The sequence below is a fragment of the Pan troglodytes genome, chromosome 1, assembly GCF_028858775.2.
Source record: "Pan troglodytes isolate AG18354 chromosome 1, NHGRI_mPanTro3-v2.0_pri, whole genome shotgun sequence".
NCBI classification, from domain to species: Eukaryota; Metazoa; Chordata; class Mammalia; order Primates; family Hominidae; genus Pan; species Pan troglodytes.
In genome coordinates this window covers 45,456,786-45,469,951 of record NC_072398.2, presented here as the reverse complement: position 1 = coordinate 45,469,951, position 13,166 = coordinate 45,456,786, and the positions used below count along the sequence as shown (strand labels likewise).

Genomic DNA, 13,166 nt, shown 5'->3' with positions numbered 1-13,166 from the left:
TCACCCAAGCTGGAGTATAGTGGCACGATCTCAGCTCACTGCAACCTCAGCCTCTGGGGTTCAAGTGATTCTCAGGCCTCAGCCTCCTGAGTACCTGGGATTACAGGCATGCCTAGTGATTTTTTTTTGTATTTTTATTTATGTATTTATTTATTGATAAAGAGTCTCACTCTGTCACCCAGGCTGGAGTACAGTGGTGCAATCTCAGCTCACTGCAACCTCCATCACCTGGTTTCAAGCGATTCTCCTGCCTCAGCCTCCCGAGTAGCAGGGACTACAGGCACGCACCACCGTGCCAGCTAAGTTTTGTATTTTTAGTAGAGACGGGGTTTCACCATGTTACCCAGGCTGGTCTTGAACTCCTGACCTCAAGTGATCCAACCACCTCGACCTCTCAAAGTGCTGGGATTACAGGCATGAGCCACCATGCCTGGCCCAGTTTCCATCTTAACAGTGAGAAGAAAGGACGTCCCAAAGAACTGGGTTCGGGCATGGGGAAAATGGCTGCTGTTCTAGCCAAGGCAAAATGGTAGATATTCACAACAGGGAGTCATGCAGTCTGCATTTGGGGGAGGTACAGGAAATGGTGAGGAAGATTTAGAAAACTCAAGGTGGAGTCATCAAGAGGCAGAGGAACACATTCTGTTAAACACCTAAGTGAGAGACAGTGCTGACTGCATTTTCCTCAAGTGAGAGATGGGGTAGGGACAGGGTCCACAGTGATGTAAGCCCTGTAGAGACTGACCTGCTATGGGGAGTTCAGGAGGCTGAGGAGAGCCAGGCTAGATCTAAAGAACAGGAACCTGTAAAGTCAAGAGTACAGCAGGGAGAAGAGGGAAACAGGACTGCTCAGAGCTGAGCAGAACAGGCAGACTATGAACTTCTGATGCCAGAGGCAGTGTCCTCCTTCTTGCCCCAGGGGGGCCAACTCCATTTTCCCACATCTAGTGGTTATTTTTATGGATAGATTTATTTTTACCCGTTCTAGACCTCAAACCTGCCGCTGCAAGAAGCGAAGCACTGAGGCTTCTAGCTTTCCAGAAAACACAGGCCTCAGTGGTCAGCTCAGTGACAGAGATCAGGCTACGGTCCCCTCGGCTCCTCTGGGGTCACATTGACCCACCCCCCCGACATCCCTCCCTCCTGTCTGCAGCAGAGCTGGGGTGGGAATGGAGTGGGAGGGGGATTCCTTTTTTCTCATCCCACAACCCCACAGCCGGTCAAGGGGAGGATCTACAGCCACCCTGGAAGTCATAAACCTGGCCTGCCCCTGAATCCTAGCCAGCCAGATGTGGGACAGCCATCAGAGCCTCTTTTGACAGCACCTCCCTGGCAGAGCCTGTCTCCCTGGAATCCAGGGAGCTTGAGGGGAAGATCTTACCTTTCCAATAATAACCAGCTATGAAAGGGTATCATTTCCCAGTCCCCACAAAACAGGCAGCCAAAGCAGACTTCTTCTTTAATGGGACCATACATCTGGCCTAAATTGTCATTCCCCCAAGACAAGTTTACTGAACAGTTAGGCAATGCCTCCACACACAGCCACTGCAGACGAGCTTAAAATATACTTTAATACATTTAAAGAGTCATTTCAGAGACTGGCTTTCTTATGATAAAGATGCAACTGACACTCATTGGTGCTAAAATGTCATGTTGTTGCCATCCAGCAGGGAGCCTGACAAGCCGTTAAATCTGCAGCTCTGTTAAGCTGATTCATTTCTTTTCCTTTCTTTCTCATGTCTTCCCCAACAATTGATTTGGGCTCCTGAAGCTGATATTTTGCTAGGGTCTACCAAAATCTAACAAGGGTGCTGTGCATTGTAGGGTGTGCCCGTAGTCCCAGTTTCTAGGAAGGCTGAGGCGAGAGGATCACTTGAGGTCAGGAGTTTAAAAGCAACTTGGGCAACACAGGGAGACCCATAATGAAAAAAAAGAAGGAAGGAAGAAGGAAGGAAGGAAAGGGAGGAGGGAAGGGAGGGAGGAAGGAAGAGAGGAAGGAAGGAAGGAAAAAAGGAAGAGAAAAAGAAAGAAAGAGAAAGAAAGAGAGAAAGAAAAAGAAAGAAAGGAAGGAAAAAGAAAGAAAGAAAGAAAGAAAGAAAGAAAGAAAGAAAGAAAGAAAGAAAGAGGGAGGGAGGAAGAAAGGAAGGTAGAGGGAGGGAAGGAAGGAAGGGAGATGGAAGGAAGGAAGGGGAAAGAAAGGGAGAAAGGAAGGGAAGGGAAGGGGAGGGAAAAGGAGGGAAGGGGAGGGAAGGGGAGGGAAAAAGGAGGGAAGGGAAGAGGGAGGGAAGGGAAGAGGGAGGGAATGGAAGAGGGAGGGAAGAGGGAGGGAGGAAGGAAGGAATCTAACAAGGTACTAACTGTTCTTGAAATGCCCTGGGAAGGTGGGAGTGACTAGAGGAGTTGCAAGAGGCTGAAATGAGAACAAAGGTCACCTTTAGTGTCCTGTAAGTGCCTTGAGTGTCAGACAGTCAATCACTAGACAAAAAAGACCAAACAATCCATAGTTCCCATAGAGGGTGACCCTAAAATCTCCCCCTACCCCTGCAACTTTCTTCGGCTGCTGGCAGGGAGAGGCACAAGCACAGGCAGGGGCTTATTTTTTTTCTCTTGTTTTTAATTTTTTTGTAGAGATGGGGTGGGTCTTGCTATGTTGCCCAGGCTGGTCTTGAAATCTGGCCTCAAGTGATCCTCCCTCCTCAGCCTCCCAAAGTACTGGAATTACACGGATGAGCCACTGTGCCTAGCCAGGGCTTATTTTGGATTTTGTTTTCAGATGACAACAGGCAATCTCCAGCCTCACACTGATGAACTCTGAGTTCTGAGCCCAGCCCAACCAGTCTAAAAACATTACTGGCCAGGTGCGGGGGCTCACGCCTGTAATCCCAGCACTTTGGGAGGCCGAGGTGGGCGCATCATGAGGTCAGGAGATAGAGACCATTCTGGCTAACATGGTGAAACCCCGTCTCTACTAAAAATACAAAAGCAAAATTAGCCGGGCGTGGTGGCAGGGGCCTGTAGTCCCAGCTACTCGGGAGGCTGAGGCAGGAGAATGGCATGAACCCAGGAGGCGGAGCTTGCAGTGAGCCGAGATCACGCCACTGCACTCCAGCCTGGGCGACAGAGCAAGACTCCGTCTCAAAAAAAAAAACAAAAACCATAAAGAAAAAAGAAATAGCAGGGTAAGAAAATGAAGAGGAAAAAGAGGACCCAAATGAGAGAACATTGGGAAGGGTGCTAGTTGGACACGGGGGAAACTGGACCCCGTTTCACAACCCTGTTTCTCCATGTGCATGTGGCTCTGCTTCTTGGGGGCAGAGATGACAGCAAAGAAGGACAGGGGGTGGTGTGAGCTTTTGGGTTAGAATGATAGAATCAAAGAGGCCTTTTCCCAACCCTCTGTTTAAAAGGTTGGGAAGTAGTGGCCAGTCACCTTCTTCACAGCATAGCTCATAGCTATAACCTGTGAGATATATGTCAATGTGCCTTCCACAAGCATATAAACATGAGTGTGTTTGCTGAGGTAGGTGTGGGAATCTGTCAGTCAATGAAGATATGTTGTGTGAACCAGCTGATGGTGCATGTTTGTGCTTGAAAGCCATAAAGTTCTATGCAAAATCTATGGGTGGCACTGTTGCACAATGCTAGTGGGTGTGTGGGTATGGGGGTGTGATTAACTGTTTACAGGCTGTGTATAAGTGTGCATGGATGTCTGAGTGTGTGCAAATTAAAACGGAAATATGTGCCGGAGTATGATACAAAGTACAGGAAAGTACTCGGGCTTTGGAGTCTGTCTGACTTGGTCTTGAATCGTTGGCTCTGTCATTAGCCGGATGTATAACCTTGGGCCAGACACTCAATCTTCAATTCCCTCAACTAGAAAATGAGGTTAATAATAAGTACCTTTCAAGATTGCCATGAGGACTAGAAACGATACCATATAGACAAAGCTTTTGGTGTCATAGCCCACGCATAGCAGGACTCAAAAGTAAGCAGCTATTTTCATGCACTGTCAGTATACCTCTGATGGGTACAGGGACAAGAGGGAACAAAATGTGACCTGTATATAAGGTGTAGGGGAGGACGGGTGTGTGTGTGTGTGTGTGTTTACAAAACAATTTATTCTCCTTCTCCAAGGAACCCCCTATTCAGACAGGAGCAGGAAGGTAGGAGGGGACATACAAGTGTCCACAGACACCTCGGGTTTCTGGGTCCTGGATCTAAGTGAGTAAGGGGTTGAGAGGCCCGTAGGAGCTGCAGGAAGCCAGCCGCCTGCCCAAGCTTCCTTTTTTTTCCCCTCCGCCCAGCAACCGTTGAATACCGCCACCCACATCCACTCCCCACCTCCAGCCTCACCCCTCCTCCACCCCTACTCAGCTTTCTATTCAACAAGTGAGAGCAAGGGCGGGGAAGAAAGCCGACAGGGGAGAGGATTGCTTCCCTTTCTTTTCCCATTCCCCCTTAAGACGAACCAGGAAGTAACCGCAAGAATCGGGCCACCTTAACAGTAGAGTAATGGTTTGGCCTCGCGCCAAGTCCCACCTCTGTTCCAGCTCCTGCTCCTCCCCTCTCTCTTCCCGCACTGCTTGGGGAGAGCTGGTGAGCAGGAGTCTGGCCCGAGTTAGCTAGAGCTGTTGCCATGACAAGCATTTTCTTAAGAAAGCTCTACTGTTGAGATCGTCCAAAGCTGGGGGCTGGGAGGGGGGCACGAACTTCGTGGGGCACCATCCCTCCGAAGAGAGCAAGATCAGAGACACCCGCCCAGCTCTCCTGCACCCTTTTTCTTTTAGGAACCTGAGAGGTCCTTCCCATTGGAAGGGCAGGGGGAGGAGACCCAGCCCACTCCCCGGCCTTAGCCGGAAAGGCAAGAGAGCAAAGCCAGCGTCTCTAGCTTGGTTGCCACACTGGGGAGACTGGTGGGTGGTCACCCCACCCTACCCCCATCCATGGAAACCCGGAGGGAGAGTCCCGCCTGGAGAAACCTGGATCTTTGCTAGAAAGAGAGGTAGGCTTGCAGAGAATGAATTGACTTGTGATTTGCAAACTTTGTTTCTTTCTTTTCTCTCAAGGGCTTCTAAAACTCCCCGATTTTCCTCTTTCTAGCATATTTCATGCGACTGTGTTTGGAGGATTTTTAAAAATATGTGTGTGTGCACAGATTTGTCAAATACTGTTTTACCTATTATCAGTTCTGAGAAACCATATAGTCGAAGAAGTGATTTATCTCTCTTTTCCTAGTTCTTGTCATTCCTGGGCTATGGGGTAGGGTAATGGAGGGTTCTCTTTTTGACACCAAAATTGAGCTCTTGGAAAAAATATTTATCTCCCCTCCCTCAACCCATTCCGTTCCTGCCCTCCCCTTCCCCCCTTGGCTTGGGAATGAGACGCAGGATGGAAAACTGTTGCAAAAATATTTTCCGTGTCTGTTCCCTTTCTCGAAAGCCCAAAAGAGAGATGGAAAAAAAAAAGGAACCAAAGAAATCTTCAGCAGAAAGAGGGGCTGCAGCGGGAACTAGGAGAGGGGCACTTTGGGGCCATGGGGTGGAGGTGGGCTGGGAGAAGTTGGCAGGAGTGGGGAAGGAGAGTGCACGAATTAAATTTCTTTAGCTTTGCAGAGAAACCTCAGCAGTTTCTCTGTGCTGCTTGCAAAACATCCTCAGACTTTCACATGTATAATTAGCTGTGGAAAAAGCTGGGAGTTCCCTCGTACCGCTGTTGTTTGAGTGTGTGTGAGCGTCCAGAACCAACTGTATGAGTGTCTCCGAGGGCACCGCCCCACACATCTCTGGTCCCAAAGGGGAGGAAGGAGAAGGGTGAATTGAAAAGTTTCCGGTGTCGAGGCTGGACACTGTGGGGCTGGTGAGTGTTTGGCAGATGGGGTGGGCCACAGGCATCTGTGGAAGGATCCCTGAGCGTCTCGGGTCACTGCCTTGGCTTGCTGAAGAGCTAGGAATTAAGACTGGGATTGTCCTTCCTGCTCTCCCTTCTGTCTTTCTTTTACATACTTGGTTCGCTCTTGGTAGAGGGGGCTGCTGGCATCCTTCCCCGAGTCGAGTCTGGCCTCTTACACTCCTCTACCTCCCTGAGGGTACCCGCCGCTCTTCTCCAACTGGGTGTGGAGGGTGCAGGAGTGGCCAGCCGCATCTTGGGAGGGGAGTGGGCACTCTGCTGCCAGAGGCACCTCCCTCCTGGGCATTCCTGCCGGACTTAACAATAACTTGCAGACGCGATGCCGGCGCCTGCTGGCCGGGCAGGGGGAATGTCAGATGAAGAAATAGGCCGGTACTCAACTGAGGCCCCTGTGGAGAGGGGAAAGGAGTGGGGGAGGGAAGGGAAACAAAATCCCATTCTGCAGCGCCCCCCTCCTCTGTGTGAGGAGTCTGGCAGGGAGTCTAGAGACCCTGGCCCTGCTCCTTAAGCCCCTCCCCAAGCTGCCCCTTCTCCACGCGCTTCCCATTGGAGGCCCTACTACGCCCCCTCCACTCTGAGCCCTCTACCTGGAGGAAGGAGACCAGGCTCATTCCAGGCTGGGCCAGGCCCAGGAAAGCAGCCTGGGGGTGACGAGGGGCTGGGCCAGGAGTGTTTAGGAAGAAGGGAGTGGAAGAGGCCTCCTAGCCCATGTGCTGAGTTACCCTCCTTGGCTGAGAGTGGTGGCTTGGGGAGCAGACTCTGGGAGGGGCAGGAAGGATGGTGGCAGCTTGGTAAGGCGTGTTCTGGAAGGTGGGCCCTAAACCCTGAAGCAGACAAATCTGTGGGAATCAGGCTGGGGGAGAGGAAACACCTGCCTTCAGCCCCAGGGCTTGGGGGAGTGGTAAAGGCTACAGCTGAGACACTGCGGGAGAAGGAAGTAAAACACTTAGAGGAGAGCTCGTCTTGGGGCTGGGGATGCAACAGGAACGATTTGATTTTCACTTTGAGGTGTTGATTGATCTGACTGCACCCCTCGGCTAGACAGCTCTTCCCTGCCTGTGTTCTGCTCGAGAAGGGAATGAGGCCTTCCCCAGTGGGCAGGAGCCCCAAGACAGAATTAATGCCCGTGTTCTGGAGGGAGGGGATCCATTTCTGTGCTCCTCTTCGGGAGTCCCATCCTCCCTGCCACCATCTTGCTGAGGTGCAACCTCGAAAATCACGCCGCTTTCGCCGCGGCCTCCCATCGTGGAGGCTCAGAGTGCAGCTATTCCTGCAACCGGCCTTCCTATTTCCAGTAATCTGATTAGGGGTCGATGTTGGTGGGCTCGGGGACGGCTTCTCCGTGAGGTCGTTACTTAGCGCGCACCGGCTCGCCTGCTCCCGCGGCTTTGAGCCCGGGGTCGCGGCCAAAGGGGTAATCGGCTCCCGCAGTCTGAGCCCTTCCCCCGGGGCTCGGGGCAGGATTGACTGCGCAACCCTGCGGCCCCTCTGCTCTCCGCGGCGTCTGCGACCCCGCCCCGCCAGCCTCTCCGCCGCTGGGCTCCACCCTCCCGGGCTCTGCTGTAGTCTGAGAACTCCGTGGAGAATGCGAACCGAGCTGCGAACGGAGGCTTCCTGCCTCCCAGGTTGTGCCGAGCCTCAGACCCTTCTCCCTTCCATTTACCAAGTCTCTAGATTCAAGGTCAAGTCAAAGGAGCACAGCCCGTCTTACCCCTGGGACTCCCAGCGCCCAGCACGGAGCCTGGGATGTTAGAGCGCGGGGTCAAGGCATGTTGAGAGAAGCACGGGCAGTGTGGGGGCCTTGGAATCAGCCTGACGCCAGCGAGTTCCTAACCCGCCGTCTGGCCTCCAGTTTCCCCTCTGCACAATGGAAAGCCTGCTCTCCACGGTAGAGGTGACAGGGCGTGGCTAGGCAGATTTGTCACACTGCTGTGGTCTTTGTCAGAAGAAAATCAAAATGAGAGGGCCCAGTTAGGGGCAGAAGGAGAGCAGTTAGAATTTGCCGAAGGTGTGGGGGCTGGAAGAGGTAAGGTGATGTGTAGGGGCTGGATGTCCTGGGCCAGGATATCGGGAGGCTTTACTCTTCCCCACTCCCACTAACCGAAGGTCCCGAGGGGAACGGGGTCTGGGCTGCTCCCTGCCACCTGTCAGCAGGTCAAGCCTTCCACCGGAAACTGCCCCTTATTCAAGAATTTAGCTTCTCTCAAAAACTCCGAAACCCCTTTTCTCTCTCTCTGTCTCTCTCTCTTTTTTTTTTTTTTTTTTCAATGCCCCTGGCCTTGGACCCAGCACCCAAAGACGTGGATTAGCCCTATCCACTAGGACAGAGCATTGCAGACCCACTAAGCCTTGGAGAGAGAAAAGGATCTTGTTCATTCTTAGTCCCCAGAATGACCAAGACAAACCCCGTTAGCCAAACCCCTAAAAAACTGTTTGGCTTAGGTTAGATTAGCTCCAAGTGTTTGACCTTGAAGGGGAACACCCCACCCAGAGTCTTAACTATCCTTCTCTGGAAGGATTCTTCAGGCAATCTGAATTCTTCCCCCGAAGGGCGCCCCTCAGACAAGGCTCCCTACCCGGCCCAGTTCTCTGCTTCTCAGATAAGCATTGATTCCTGTCATCCCAGTGGGTATTTGGTGGGTAGGGGTGAGAAGGAAAGAGGGATGAGAAAAGCAAGGCCTCTGCCTTGTCAGACTGGGATGACAACCTTTCTCCACTCATGTCCCCTTTTCTGCAGGTCATAGGATTAGAGCAGGCCCTGGGGCTGGAGTCCAAAATGCTTGTGTGGAATGTTTTGCCCTTGGCTTCCTCTGCCAGTATCTCTCTTTGTGTCCTCTTTCCTCTTTCCCTTGTGTGAGCCATTCTTGTTCCACTGACTTATTTCCTCTGTACATGTTAAAACAGAAATGACAGGGACTTTCTATTTCTGCCTCTACCTTAAGCCAGTCCTCTGTGTTCAGCCTACATGAACTTGAGTTGAGGAGGGAAACCAGGCAGGATCTAGTGAGGACCAGAGCCAAGGGCTCTGGGTCAGGGAAGAGGCTTGAGAGGCAGTCTACGTGTGAAGGGATAGTGGAGAGGCCAAAGGAAAGGAAAGGATTGAGAACATAGGTGCCAAGGGGCAGAGCCCCCATTTCTACCTTTCCTCACCCCAGTTCCTCTCTGCCTAAGATCCTCAGCCTCATTACTCACCTCTGCTCTAGTTTCCCAAGTTTCATGCACAAATCCCTGGGACAACTCAGGGAAGATGAACTGGGATGGGATTAATAAGACCCCCTTCCTCTTGCCTTTCTGCCACTTTACTTGGGGTGTGGCAAAGGGAGTTTGGAGCAGTGCGTTTATTGGTAGGAAGGTCAAGGACTCTCAGCTAGGTCCAAGGAAAGTCTTAGCTTAGAACACCTCATAGCAAGGTCTACCTAGGTTGCGAAATCAATGCCAGGAGTACAAACAAGTAGTATACCTTCAATGGGGAGGAAGTTAGCAATATCTAACAAAGCTACGTACACATTTACCCAGAAATCCTACTTCTAGGAATTTATCCAGAAGGTGCTCATTCACAAATATGGAAAGCTACGTACAAGGTGATTTTTTTTGTTTGTTTGTTTATTTGTTTGTTTTTTGAGACAGAGTCTCGCTCTGTTGCCCAGGCTGGAGTGCAGCGGTGCGATCTCAGCTCACTGCAAGCTCTGCCTTCTGGGTTCAAGCAATTCTCCTGTCTCAGCCTCGTGAGTAGCTGGGATTACAAGTGCTAGCCACCACACCGGCTAATTTTTTGTATTTTAATAGAGATGGGGTTTCACGGTGTTGCCCAGGCTGGTCTCAAACTCCTGAGCTCAGGCAATCTACCTGCCTGAGCTGGGATTATAGGTGTGAGCCACCAAGCCCGGCCACAAGGTGGTTTTTAAAGGCATATTTACAATAGGAAATCGTTGGAAACTACCCAAATGCCCATTCTTTAAAAAATGGTTAAACAAACAATGGTACAGTCCATACAATAGCATCCTAGGTAGCCAAAAAGAAAAAAAAAAGAATGACTAGGAGCCCTGTGAACTTACGTGATATGATTGTTAGGATATATTATTAAGTGAAAAAACCAAGACATAGTACAGTATATAGTATGCCACCTTTGGGATAAGAAAGCAGGAGAAGTAAGAAATTTTTTTTTTTTTTTTTTTTTTTTTTTTGAGACAGAGTCTCGCTCTGTTGCCCAGGCTGGAGTGCGGTGGTGGGATCTCGGCTCACTGCAAGCTCTGCCTCCCGGGTTCACGCCATTCTCCTGCCTTATCTTCCCAAGTAGCTGGGACTACAGGCACCTGCCACCCCGCCCGGCTAATTTTTTTGTATTTTTAGTAGAGACGGGGTTTCACCATGTTAGCCAGGATGGTTTCGATCTCCCGAGCTCATGATCCGCCCACCTCGGCCTCCCAAAGTGCTGGGATTACAGGCGTGAGCCACCACGCCTGGCCTAATTTAAGTACTTTTTAACCTTCATACCCTGATTCTATATTCATATTTTAAGTAAAAAAAAAAAACACCTACAAAGAAATCTTGACCTTTACTTTGTAGACATGTTAGTGGTTGTGGTATTTGTGTCATAAATTGGAAACTATTTCGTTTATTGTATGATAGATGAAATGAGTAACTATGGTGATATTTCTGGAAATCAGGGTCTCACTATGGAAAAAGAGAGACATAAGTATGGAATGGGGGAAGGGGAAAAAGAATCTTTTGGGATTTTTTTGTATATCTTGTGGGTCTGTCCACTGAAAGGACTGTGGAAAGGAACACACCTAGTACCTGGATTTTTATTTCTAAGTACAACTTCCCACGGGGGAGGTTGTAAGGAACAGTGCTCCTTGAAAAAATGACTAATTCCAAGTCTGAGACTGGGAAAGTATAAGTGAACTGTGTTGTGCCAGAAACTAGAGCATGCTCATGTCATGACATGTTGTCACAGGAGCTGGCTTAAAGGGTCTCCCGCCAACCAGATGTGAAACACATTAAGCATTCCAAAGGATAATGGTAATAGATTGTAACACATTGAGTATTAAAAATTCCTTGAGTCTATTTTGACAGTTGACATGGACAGGGAGGAGCAGGGAGGGAAAACTCTGAACAGAAATGCCAACAAGGCCAGACACAAGGCCTCACTCTGTAATCCTACCACACTGGGAGGCCAGGGCAGGAGGATCGCTGGAGCCCAGGCGTTTGAGGCTCCCATGAGCTCTGATCATGACACTGCACTCTAGAATGGATGATAAAGCAAGACTCAGTCTCAAAAAATTAAAAAGTAAATGCCAGTTGGGCGCGGTGGCTCATACCTGTAATCCCAGCACTTTGGGAAGCCCAGGCAGGTGGATTACTTGAGGTCAGGAGTTTGAGACTAGCCTGGCCAACATGGTGAAACCCTGTCTCTACTAAAAATATAAAAATTAGCCGGAAATCGACTGAACTCAGGAGGCAGAGTTTGCAATAAGCCAAGATTGTGCCACTGCACTTCCAGTGGGAGACAGAGTGAGACTCCATATCAGATAAATAAATAAATAAATAAAGTAAATGCCAACTAATAAAATCTAGTAGTAATGACAAAATTTTTCTTTAAATTTAATTTTATGTGAGGCTGAGGTGGGTAGATCACCTGAGGTCGGGAGTTTTAGACTAGCCTGACCAATATGGAGAAACCCCGTCTCTACTAAAAATACAAAATTAGCCGGGCGTGGTAGTGCATGCCTATAATCCCAGCTACTCAGGTGGCTGAGGCAGGAGAATCGCTTGAACCCGGGAGGCGGAGGTTGCAGTGAGCCAAGATCACGCTATTGCACTCCAGCCTGGGCAAGAAGAGTGAAACTCCGTCTCAAAAAAAATTTTTTTTAATTTAATTTTTAATTGAAAAATACTAGTTTCATATATGTATGGGGTGTAATGTGATGTTTTGATATATGCATCCATTATGGAACGGATAAGTCCATATTTAATCTATGTTAAGTCCAACTTAACTATCAACATATCCATCACTTCACACATTTATCATTGTTTTTGTAGTGTAAACATTTAAAATCTCTCTTAGCAATTCTGAAACATGCATTACATTAACTATAGTCACCATGTAGTGCAGTAAATCTCAGAAACATTCCTTCTGTCTACTGAAACTTTGCATCTTTTAGCCAACATTATCTTTATTTACCTACCTATTTTTAGAGATAGGGTCTCACTCCGTCAGCCATTTTGGAGTGCAGTGGCCCATAGCCTTGAACTCCTAGGCTCAAGCGATCCTCTTGCCTCAGCCTCCCAAAGCACCAGGATAATGGGTGAGCCACAGTGCCAGATTGGAACTTTAAATTGACCAGTTTGCAGCCTCTACTATAATAGCTGATTTAGCCTAGCGTTTAATGGATACTAAAACCATTGGGTGAAAGATTGGTCTTAGCATATCTTAGTTTGGGCTGCTAAAACAACATCATAGACTGGGTGGCTTAAGCAACAGAAATGCATCTCTTTGTTTGTTTGTTTGTTTGTTTGTTTGTTTTTGAGACCGGGTCTTGCTTTATCATCCAGCTGGAGTGCAGTGGCACAATCACAACTCACAGCAGCCTTGATCTCCTGGGCTCAAGCTATCCTCCCACCTCAGCCTCCCAAGTACCTAGGACTACAGGCACATGCTATCATGCCTGGCTAATTTTCATGTTTTTTGTAGAGACGGGGTTTCACCATGTTGTCCAGATTGGCCTCGAACTCCTGGGCTCAAGCAATCCACCTGTTTCAGCTTCCCAAAGTGTGGGGATTACAGGCATGAACCACCGCACCCGGCCCCATTTATTTATTTAATTTTATTATTATTATTATTTTTTGAGATGGAGTTTTGCTCTTGTTGCCCAGGCTGGAGTGCAGTGCTGCAAACTCAGCTCACCGCAACCTCTGCCTCCTGGATTCAAACGATTCTCCTGCCTCAGCCTCCTGAGTAGCTGGGATTACTGGCATGTACCACTACACCCGTCTAATTTTGTATTTTTAGTAGAGACGGGGTTTCTCCATGTTGGTCAGGCTGGTCTCGAACTCCCAACCTCAGGTGATCCACCCTCCTCAGCCTCCCAAAGTGCTGGGATTGCAGGTTTGAGCTATCACACTCAGCCCCCATTTATTTTTGAAACAGGGCCTTGTTCTGTCACCCAGGCTGGGGTGCAGTGGTGCAGTCATAGCTCACTGCAGCCTCAAACTCCCAGGTTCAAGCAATCCTCCCACCTCAGCCTCCCAAGTAACTG

At 49.3% G+C, this 13,166-nt stretch overlaps 1 protein-coding gene across 12 annotated transcripts in view; it reads left to right on the top strand.

The window, feature by feature from the left end:
• Positions 1 to 4,380: 4,380 nt before the first annotated feature.
• ATP2B4 (ATPase plasma membrane Ca2+ transporting 4) overlaps positions 4,381 to 13,166 on the top strand; it is a 117,265-nt gene continuing 108,479 nt past the window's right edge. For 6 of the 12 annotated variants that reach the window (XM_016936349.4, XM_024351060.3, XM_001156333.7 and 3 more), the window contains exon 1: positions 4,381 to 5,002. The gene's annotated coding sequence lies outside the window, so the exon portion shown is untranslated. Of the gene's footprint in view, positions 5,003 to 5,711; positions 5,857 to 13,166 lie in introns of those variants that run through there. The other 6 variants (XM_054657977.2, XM_016936324.4, XM_054657930.2 and 3 more) reach the window with 3 other exon arrangements.